The sequence below is a fragment of the Anas platyrhynchos genome, chromosome 1, assembly GCF_047663525.1.
Source record: "Anas platyrhynchos isolate ZD024472 breed Pekin duck chromosome 1, IASCAAS_PekinDuck_T2T, whole genome shotgun sequence".
Lineage (NCBI taxonomy): Eukaryota > Metazoa > Chordata > Aves > Anseriformes > Anatidae > Anas > Anas platyrhynchos.
This window is the reverse complement of record NC_092587.1, coordinates 132,545,535-132,556,476: the sequence shown is the minus strand read 5'-3', so window position 1 is coordinate 132,556,476 and position 10,942 is coordinate 132,545,535. Positions and strand designations below refer to the sequence as shown.

The 10,942-nt window shown below is 40.6% G+C and overlaps 1 long non-coding RNA gene across 1 annotated transcript in view; it reads left to right on the top strand.

The window, feature by feature from the left end:
- The first annotated feature begins 314 nt into the window (after window positions 1-314).
- LOC140001469 (uncharacterized) overlaps window positions 315-10,942 on the top strand; it is a 71,138-nt gene continuing 60,510 nt past the window's right edge. The window contains exon 1 of the long non-coding RNA XR_011806700.1: window positions 315-378. This is a non-coding gene — a long non-coding RNA (uncharacterized lncRNA). The remainder of the gene's footprint in view (window positions 379-10,942) is intronic.

Genomic DNA, 10,942 nt, shown 5'->3' with positions numbered 1-10,942 from the left:
GGCCTTTAAATATTAGTTATTATTTAAATGGTAGAGCTTTTAGCCCTTATCTTCTAAAGTCATGATAAAAATTGCTGGAAAACTTTTATCCCCCTTTACTAGGCCCTGGTGAGGCCGCACCTTGAGTCATATTCAGTCAAAAACTGATTCCAGTTTTCATTGACAAGAGATTTGCCAAACAGTGTAGACATTTTCAGGCTACTCATAGATTTTAACTCAGTTCTTACACGTTCATTTTGTTGGAGATATGACTCGCCATTATCTCATATGGCATTTTAATCAATTTTGGCTATTTAATTTGTCATTATTTTCCAGTGTTGGACCTGCCATGCACAAAGCTTGAACTGAAGTCTTACTTCTAGTAAGAGTCTTTGAGAGGTAAGTTGTAAAGATGTAGAACAAGCTAGGATGAGTTCTTCACGTTAACATTTCAGTAAATATTAGTGTTGGTTTTTTTTTGTGGTTTGTTTTTGTTTGTTTGTTTGTTTGTTTGTTTTGCATTCTATATTATGCGTTTTATTCTCTATACTCTACCATTAAAGAAAAAAGGACACCAATAGTTCTCTTTAACTAAAAATAACATTCCACATTGTAATAAGGCACTTAAATTCTCATTTGGTATTTTAAAAATTCTATATATTCATACACTGGTATTTATTTCACTCCAGTTTCAGCCATAGATCTTTCTTCAACTTATTTTGATATTTTTATTCCTATTATATTACAGATAAACCTCTCACTTTATTAAAAATTATCTCATTTATCACTTAATAAACCGTTGAGTATAAATCAAGACCTCTCTATTAATAATCTGAATACCACAGTGGTGTAATCTAACACTTCTACTTTACTATAGCAAATATATATATACATAAATAATAATAGTAATAATAAATAAATAAATGAAGAAACAGACATCAGCAGCAGCTTTTAAAGGGAAACAACAATGAGGGAATATCTGAGACCAATGCATAGAGAAAGATAGGCTTAAATGTGAGCAGTTTTTACAGAATGAAATATTAAAGATGGAATAAACAAGGAGAACTTTTTTCCATAAAGACTCTTGCTCTTTTTGAAACATAGTATTAACTATTCTAGGGATCAAACATAATATATTATCATAGAATCATAGAATTATTCAGGCTGGAAAAGACCTCTAAGATCATCTAGTCCAACCTTTAAACTTGTACTGAAAAGTCCACCACAAAACCTTACTATTAATTTCTACATCTACACGTTTCTTGATGACCTCCAGGGATGGTGACTCAACCAGTTCCCTGGGCAGCCTGTTCGAATGCCTCACAACCCTTTCAGAAAAGAAATTTCTACTTATATCTAACCTAAACCTCCCCTAGTGCAACTTTAGCCCATTCCCCCTCATCCTGTCACCAGGCATGTGGGAGAATAGACCCCACCTTGCTACAGCCTCCTTTAGAGTGCAATACCGCACTCTACAGCCACCTGTAGAGTGCAATAACATTGCCGCTGAGCCTCCTCTTCTCCAGAGTGAACAACCCCAGCTCCCTCAGCCTCTCTTCATAAGACATGTTCTCTTGACCCCTCATCAGCTTCGTTGCCCTTCTCTGGTCTTGCTCGAGCACCTCAATGTCCTTCTTGTAGCAAGGGGCCCAAAACTGAACACGGTACTCAAGGTGCGGCCTCACCAGAGCCTAGTACAGGGGGACAATCACTTGGGACTACAGGTGATTTCCCCTTGTTTTATCACTTGGTGCTTGGGAAAAGAGCCCAATCCCCACCATGCTAGAGCCTCCTTTAAGGTAATTGTACAGTGTGATAAGGTCTCCCCTAAGCCTTTCTTTCTCTAGGCTGAAAAAAGCAAACAGACAATCATTCAAACAAACAAAACAGTTCCCTCAGCCTCTTCTCATAAGTCTTGTTATCTAGTCCCTTAACCAGCTTCATCACTCTTCTCTGGACATACTCTAGCACCTTACTGTCCTTCTTGCAGTGAGGCCCAAAACTGAACACAATATTCAAGGTGCAGCCTCACTAGAGCCAAGTACAGGGGACAATCACTTCCTCAGTCCTGCTGGCCACACTATTTCTGATTCAAGCCAGATGCCATTGGCCTTCTTGGCCACCTGAGCACACTGCTGGCTCATGTTCAGGTAAGCATTGAACAATACCCCCATGTCCCTTTCCACTGAGCAGATTTCCAGCCACCCTTCCTCCAGCCTTTAGCATTGCATGGTGTTACCCAAACTGGTACAATATGGTGTTATTGTACCCAGCACTTGGCCTTGTTGAACATCATGCAGTTGGCCTCTACCGATTGGTCCAGCTTATCCAGATCCCTCTGCAGAGCCTTCTTACCCTGGAGCAGATCTTGTGCCTAACTTGGTGTCATCTACAAACTTACTGTGGGTGCACTTGATCCCCTCATTCATACCAAGATATATCAATTTAAATTTATTTTCCAGTACACTAAGTATAATTAATATACATATATATTGGTTCACACCTCTGGAAGTGTATGTACCACAAAAGTATGTCCACTTTTCATACAATCTCTTTGCAGTATTCTTCCCTGTACAACTTAACAGGAAGTAGACTGCAGGAAGTTATCATGTTGATGTCTTGGGTGAGTGATGATAAAAACATCATCAACACAGAGTGATGATAAAAAGTTAGAAATTGAGGATGGATGACCCTCAACATAATTCAAACTACATTTTTGTTGTTAAGTGACAGGAAGTTTCATAGAATGAAAGAATGTATGAAACTGAAGAATCATGAGGAATGTCCGGGGCTGGTGCCTACGCAGAAATCTTGGGTTTTTCGACCATGGGGCAGTTTACTCAGCACCTGGTCTGATGGCCGTAGACGGGTCCCTATCCTTTAGGGGAATGTCCTGGTTTCAGTTAGCACAGAATTAATTTTCTTCCTAGTAGCTGGTGGAATGCTGTGTTTTGGCTTAGGATGAGAAGAGTGCTGATAACACCCCGATGCTTTAATTGTTGCAGAGCAGTGCTTATACCAAGCCAAGGACATCTCAGCCTTTTGCTCTGTCCTGCCAACGGGCAGGCTGGGGGTGCAGTAAGAGCTGGGAGGGGACAGACCCAGGACAGGTGACCCAAACTAGCCAAAGGGGTATTCCATACCATCTGACGTCATGCTAAACAATATATAGGGGTGGCTAGCTGGGGGGAGGGGGCCGGACTGCTCAGGGTTAGGCTGGGCATCGGTCAGCGGGTGGTGAGCAATTGCATTGTGCATCACTTGTTTGTACATACTATTACTTTCGTATTATCACCATTGTATCATTATTATTATTATTGTTATTATTATTTTTGTTATTATTATTTTCCTGTCTTATTAAACTGTCTTTATCTCAACTCACGGGCTTCACTCTCCATTTCTCTCCCCCGTCCCAGAGAGGGAGGGGGGAGGGTGAGCGAACGGCTGCGTGGTGTTTAGCTGCCGGCCGGGTTAAACCACGACAGGGAAAAAGGATCCTGGGCCAGGAGCTGGCGGGGCTCATTGATAGGGCTTTAAACTAGGTAAGAAGGGGGATGGGGCTGAAGCAAGGACTGTTGGGGCTGTGCCAGGGGGAGCAATGGCAAGGCCGGAGGATAAGGTAAAGGCCCAGCTGAAGTGCATCTACACCAATGCACGCAGCATGGGTAACAAACAGGAGGAGCTGGAAGCCATCGTGCAGCGGGCAGGCTACAACTTGGTTGCCATCACGGAAACGTGGTGGGACCAGTCTCATGACTGGAGTGCTGCAATGCCTGGCTATAGGCTCTTCAGAAGGGACAGGCAGCACAGAAGGGGTGGCGGTGTGGCTCTCTATATTAGAGAGTCTTTCGATGTTGTAGAACTCGAGGCTAGGAATGACAAGATCGAGTCCCTTTGGGTTAGGATCGGCAGGGACAACAAGGCTAGTGTCCTGGTCGGGGTCTGCTATAGACCGCCGAACCAGGATGAGGAGACGGATGAGGAGTTCTACAGGCAGCTGACAGAAGTTGCGAAATCGTCGGCGCTTGTACTCGTGGGGGACTTCAACTTCCCTGACATATCCTGGAAGCACAACACAGCCCAGAGGAAGCAGTCTAGGAAGTTTCTGGAGAAAGTGGAAGATAGCTTCCTGACGCAGCTGATTAGTGAACCTACCAGGGGTGGTGCCCTGCTAGACCTTCTCTTCACAAACAGAGAAGGACTGGTGGAGGATGTGATTGTCGGGAACAGTCTTGGGCAGAGTGACCACGAAATGGTGGAGTTCACTATTCTTGGTGGGGCCAGGAAGGGAACCAGTAAAACCACTGTATTGGACTTTCGGAGGGCTGACTTTGGGCTGCTCAGGACACTAGTTGGTGGAGTCCCATGGGAGGCGGTTCTGAAGGGCAGAGGGGTCCAGAAAGGCTGGGCGCTCTTTAAGAGGCAAATCCTAATGGCGCAGGAGCGGTCTATTCCCATGCGCCCAAAGATGAGCCGGCGGGGAAGAAGACCAGCCTGGCTCAACAGAGAATTGTGGCTTGAGCTTAGGAGAAAAAAGAGGGTTTATAATCTTTGGAAAATTGGGCAGGCCACTAGGAAGGACTATAAGGATGTAGCGAGGCTGTGCAGGGACAAGATTAGGAAGGCCAAAGCTCATCTGGAGCTCAATCTGGCTACTGCTGTTAAAGATAACAAAAAACGCTTTTATAAATACATCAACACAAAAAGGAGGACTAAGGAGAATCTCCATCCTTTACTGGATGCAGGGGGAAACTTAGTTACAAGAGATGAGGAAAAGGCGGAGGTGCTTAATGCCTTCTTTGCCTCAGTCTTTAGCGGCAAAACCGGTTGCTCTCTGGATACCCAGTACCCAGAACTGGTGGAAGGGGACAGGGAGCAGGATGTGGCCCTCACCATCCACGAAGAACTGGTTGGTGACCTGCTACGGCACTTGGATGTCCACAAATCGATGGGGCCGGATGGGATCCACCCAAGGGTACTGAGAGAACTGGCAGAGGAGCTGGCCAAGCTGTTTTCCATCATTTATCAGCAGTCCTGGCTATCGGGGGAGGTCCCAGCTGACTGGCGACTAGCAAATGTGACGCCCATCTACAAGAAGGGCCGGAGGGCAGACCCGGGGAACTACAGGCCGGTCAGTTTGACCTCAGTACCAGGGAAGCTCATGGAGCAGATCCTCTTGGGAGTCATCATGCGGCACTTGAAGGGCAAGCAGGCGATCAGGCCCAGCCAGCATGGGTTTATGGAAGGCAGGTCCTGCTTGAAGAACCTGATCTCCTTCTACGACAAAGTGACGCGCTGGGTGGATGAGGGAAAGGCTGTGGATGTGGTCTACCTTGACTTCAGCAAGGCTTTTGACACCGTCTCCCACAGCATTCTCCTCAAGAAACTGGCTGCTCTTGGCTTGGACTGGCGCACGCTTCGTTGGGTTAGAAACTGGCTGGATAGCCGGGCCCAAAGAGTTGTGGTAAATGGAGCCAAGTCCAGTTGGAGGCCAGTCACTAGTGGCGTCCCCCAGGGCTCGGTGCTGGGGCCGGTCCTCTTTAACATCTTCGTCAATGATCTGGATGACGGCACTGAGTGCACCCTCAGTAAGTTTGCAGATGACACCAAGCTAGGTGCGTGTGTCGATCTGCTCGAGGGTAGGGAGGCTCTGCAGGAGGATCTGGATAGGCTGCACCGATGGGCTGAGGTCAACTGTATGAAATTCAACAAGGCCAAGTGCCGGGTCCTGCACCTGGGGCGCAATAACCCCAAGCAGAGTTACAGGCTGGGAGAGGAATGGTTGGAGAACTGCCAGGCAGAGAAGGACCTGGGAGTGATGGTGGACAGTCAGCTGAATATGAGCCAGCAGTATGCTCAGGTGGCCAAGAAGGCCAACGGCATCCTGGCTTGTATCAGAAACACTGTGACCAGCAGGGCTAGGGAGGTGATCATCCCCCTGTACTCGGCTCTGGTGAGGCCGCACCTCGAGTCCTGTGTTCAGTTTTGGGCCCCTCGCTACAAGAAGGACATCGAGGTGCTTGAGCGGGTCCAAAGAAGGGCGACGAAGCTGGTGAGGGGCCTGGAGAGCAAGTCCTATGAGGAGCGGCTGAAGGAGCTGGGCTTGTTCAGCCTAGAGAAGAGGAGGCTCAGGGGTGACCTTATTGCTCTGTATAAGTACATTAAAGGAGGCTGTAGCGAGGTGGGGGTTGGCCTGTTCTCCCATGTGCCTGGTGACAGGACGAGGGGGAATGGGCTAAAGTTACGCCAGGGGAGTTTTAGGTTAGATGTTAGGAAGAATTTCTTTACTGAAAGGGTTGTTAGGCACTGGAACGGGCTGCCCAGGGAGGTGGTGGAGTCACCATCCCTGGAAGTGTTCAAAAGACGTTTAGATGTAGAGCTTAGGTATATGGTTTAGTGGGGACTGTTAGTGTTAGGTTAGAGGTTGGACTCGATGATCTTGAGGTCTCTTCCAACCTAGAAATTCTGTGAAATAATAGGGAATCAAATTTAGGCTTCACAATATGCATAGAGAGGAGAATAGAAGAGCCCTGGAATGAGAAAAACTAGGAAAGAACTAGCATCTTTTGAAAGATCTCTTGATGTGATCAACACATGTAGAAAAAGAAGCAAAACTGCCAAAGTATGTTTTTTTCTTTGGTTGATAATCATAAAATAAAATTAAATGTTAGTTAATAGACATTTAATGTAATGACTATATAGGATTTACATATAAAAATATTAAATAGATATTAATTGTATGATAACTATTTAATTTAAATCCTAACCTTTTCCCAATCAAATATACATAAAATTAAAAGAGCTTCATTCATATGTAAAAGCTTTTCTCTTCCTTTTTTTTTTTTTCAATAACAATGTTAATAAAATCATAGATTGGAAAGATGCAATGTACCATTGTAGTAATTCTTTTTTTAATCTTCTATAATATAGGTCAAAGGACTGTTATGTTCAGATAAAGCTTACATAGACTTATATTAATCAAATAATATGCAATATAATTTGTGTATATACCTACCATTTGTCTTCAGAGTAAAAGTTTTTCTTGACTTTTCCTCATTTGTATTTTGCTGCTTTCGTTAGTTTATATAAATATTAATGTGTGGGTTTGAATATATGTGTAATTCCACAAGCATGCCCAACATTCTAATTTTTTACTAACAGTGTAATTCAGGGATGCTGGAATAAACAATAGCACGTATAATTTTTCACCTCTGCCATTAAATATCCACTCACTTATGTTTATTATGAAATTCTCACTTTTCCTTTTTATAGTTCTAAAGATTTGTGGTATACTGGTTGAACCTCTCACCTTCTTGTAAATATTTTCCTACTATAATATGACTCTCCTCCAAGTACTAGCAATGTTGTGGATCTTTCTTTAATACTTTGGACATTTTTTAGTCAAGGTATAAAAAATGCACAGCTACAGCTACCTCACAGTCATTCTGACACCCTTTCTCATGTCTGATGCTTCACTCATGGAATCTTATCTCACATCTTTAGCAAATGAAAAACTTTCACAAAACTTTTCTTACATGAGAACTAGCCATCCCTAATTCCTGAATAGGTTGGAGTCAACGAATCGTATAACTCCATTATGGACCCCAATATAAATACCAGTGGCCATAAACAGTTTATCAGGATGAAATATGTCCCAAAATATATAAAGCCAGGAGGGCATGATTAGATTTCCATTTTTTTTATCTATCCATCTGCAATCACTACAAAGCTCTAAAGTGAAAAAGAAAGTACATTTATTTCCTCACTGAAAGTGACACTTTTTTCAAATGCTACACAATTTGTATACAAATTGAGCTTGCTACAAGATCACAGTTTAGGTTTCTGTTGTGTTCATTTAGGTATTTCATTATCTAAGATCTTATTTACCTCTTTGCCCCTTGGTTTGGAGAAAGAACCCTCATGACTTACAGCTCTACAACTAAGCATATATCATTATTTTGTCTATGATGGAAAAGTATGTGTTTTTGTGTTTTAGCTCAAACAAACAAACAAAAAGAAATTTAATGTAGTGAAAAATGCAAACACTGTAAAACAAGGTATGAGTACTGCATGGATTAAGCTTAAAATGTATGTTTCTCATGCATAATTATGGGGCGGTATCATGCCCAGACATATCCAAATACTGTAGCCCTTTCACACAAGAACAGACAAGGCTGTTAAATCATAGTTTATTTTTCTGTGAACCTATATCATCCCTTGGGCTGTTCAGGCTACAGTTAGTTTATTGCCACTTTGAAGACTAAACCTCCTGTTTCTAGAACAAATTAAAATATTTAAGGAAACTGAAGATATTCAGTTATTTTATTGGGGAAAATATATTGAACTTAAAAATGTGTCCCAGTAATAAATGTACAATATCTCCTCATGTAGTTGCCTACAGTGTACAAAACAATGGGTCTATCTCATGTTTGAATTGGAAAGTGGAACTGGAAGCCCCCTAAGTGGTGTGAGCAACAGTTTCCACTATCCTGACAGAGTACTATGAGAATTAAAGAGTTGTCCTGTGCTGTTAGCTTGTTTGCTTACATCCTCCTTGTTTATGCCTCACTGATACAACTGATACCATTCATTGCTGTAATTCTAGAGATTCTGTGGGGAAAAATCACCTGGGGAATCAACACAGCAAACCTGAATAAGTAGCCTAAAATTCATATTTGAAGATTGGGCAAGCTGCAAACTTTAAGGTTCCTTTATCAAAAAATTGTAAACCACATTTTGTTGTGTTTCTATATTCAGCATTTTGACTTTATGTAAAAAGACACTGTTACACACAGTGTAACTAGCTCAAAATACTAGCTCAAAATATTTATGTAGTAACTCTTTCATAGGGTGTATAATTAATATCAGAATTAAGTATGAATCTTGTGTGTAGGCTGGATCATGGCACCACAGTGAAGATTTGCTCACACCCCTTCCTCCCCTCTTAGTTTTTCTATATCCTCATTCCATATATCAGCATATCTTCATAACAAAAGTAAACAATTTTCTTCTGTACTGGTCTACAAAAAGTCAAAGCAATATTTGTGGTTTTGTTATTATATTCTGCTTTCTTTTATTGTTGCTCTCTTATTTTTATTAGGCTTTTCTTTTAATCACTTTTTGCTCCTACCATTTTTTCTTTCCTTCTATTTTATTTTATTTTATTTTATTTTATTTTATTTTATTTTATTTTATTTTATTTTATTTTTTTTATTTATTTTTAATGTGATTTCTTCCTTAACACTCCCAGATGTCGCTGAATCAAAACAATGAATTTTACATTCATTCTATGTCTGGGGAGTCTGAAAATATCCTGTTATTTTTCTTCTAGTAATGCTTCAAAGCCTTGGGTTTGTTCATCAGACAACCCCATCCCACAGAGACAAAATTTTCCTTTTGAATGGTATTCTAAGTATGCCTGGCTCCTTGGAATACAAATTGGAACACAATTTTCAGAAGAGCTGGTTACATTGTGAAAGTTAGTGAATCTCCAGCATGACAACGACTGCTCTGCTGAAAGACCAGAAATTACTGTAAGGGTCTGAGCTACAGTACATAGAAGAGTACATAGAAGTACATTTCCCCTGACCAATACAGGAATAAAATATCACCACTTCTGGTTTCTATACTCACTGAAAATTGCAAGGATTGTGTGCCTATGTACTAACTCTAAGAAACTATAGCAGTCCAGAGTGGAATTGGAATGACTGGATTACCACAGCCAAAATATATATATAAAATATTATATATATATATATATATATATATATATATATATATATATATATATAAAATATATATATATATGTATTATATATATATAATTTATTATTTTTTTTAATTTATCTTGTTTAGTAGATGAGAAATTCTGAGGGAGTAAAAAGTTCAAAGGACCACTGAGATTGTGCACAGACTTGAAAATAAAGATACATATTTCTTTAATGAGGTGATGTGGTGTTTTGTGCCAAGCTCTTAATGTAATCTCCATCCATTCTCTAAGAATACACTAAAAGAGCTAGATATTTTGAAATAAATTTCTTACTGATATCCACACTTTAAAGGAAGAGCTGGAATGAAAAATAATCTTTGTAAAAGTTATTTTCCCCTTTTTGCTCAGGAGAAAATTATTCTTCTGTATCTCCATTGCTGTCTATAGCATTGGCTTAGAGCACTCTGGACATTTGAACATCTGGTGGACCTGGAGATTGCTAGCATAGAAGGTAATTTGCAAACTGTTTCTTCTAAATTAGCCAGATCTTGATGTGTTTTGGGACAGCCAGAAGATTTTCTGCACTAGTTCAGTATGAATAGTTTTTATTGTAAACCATGCGTAGATTAACTCAGCAAATCTTATTGAATAGTATATAAAGACCATAACTAAACATATATATCAACACATACTTAAGGGCATATATCACAATTTTTTTGACTGACAGTAAGATCCCTTCTATCCCTGTCATGAAATATTTGTAGCTACAAGAATTGATATATGGCAAGAAAACTGTTTTGTACACCCTGTTGATATTCCACAGGTTTAAAATGTATATATTTGTAGAAATCTACATCTAAACCTAATCCCCACTCGTTTATTTTGCAAACAAGAATACAAAAACACCAGTTACAGATATAATGATCAATTCATCTATTACATCTGAGAATCTTCAAAGATAAATTATAAATTTAGCCTTCTGTCCCACCACAAAACCTAAATGCCTGTTATAAGAATAAAAAACATGTACTAACCAAAATAAAGTAACCAAAGGGTTCAATTACATTCAACATAAGAAATCAACATGATTTCTTCCATGCATTGTGGAAGTCATGTTCATAACCCATCAAAACATGAGCAAGGCCCCTCCCCATTAATATGCAGATTTTAATAGATAACTATATCTCTGGGCCTAGTCAATATACAGCTACCTTAAAAATCAACAACGATGATGACAAGAAAAAACAGTATCAG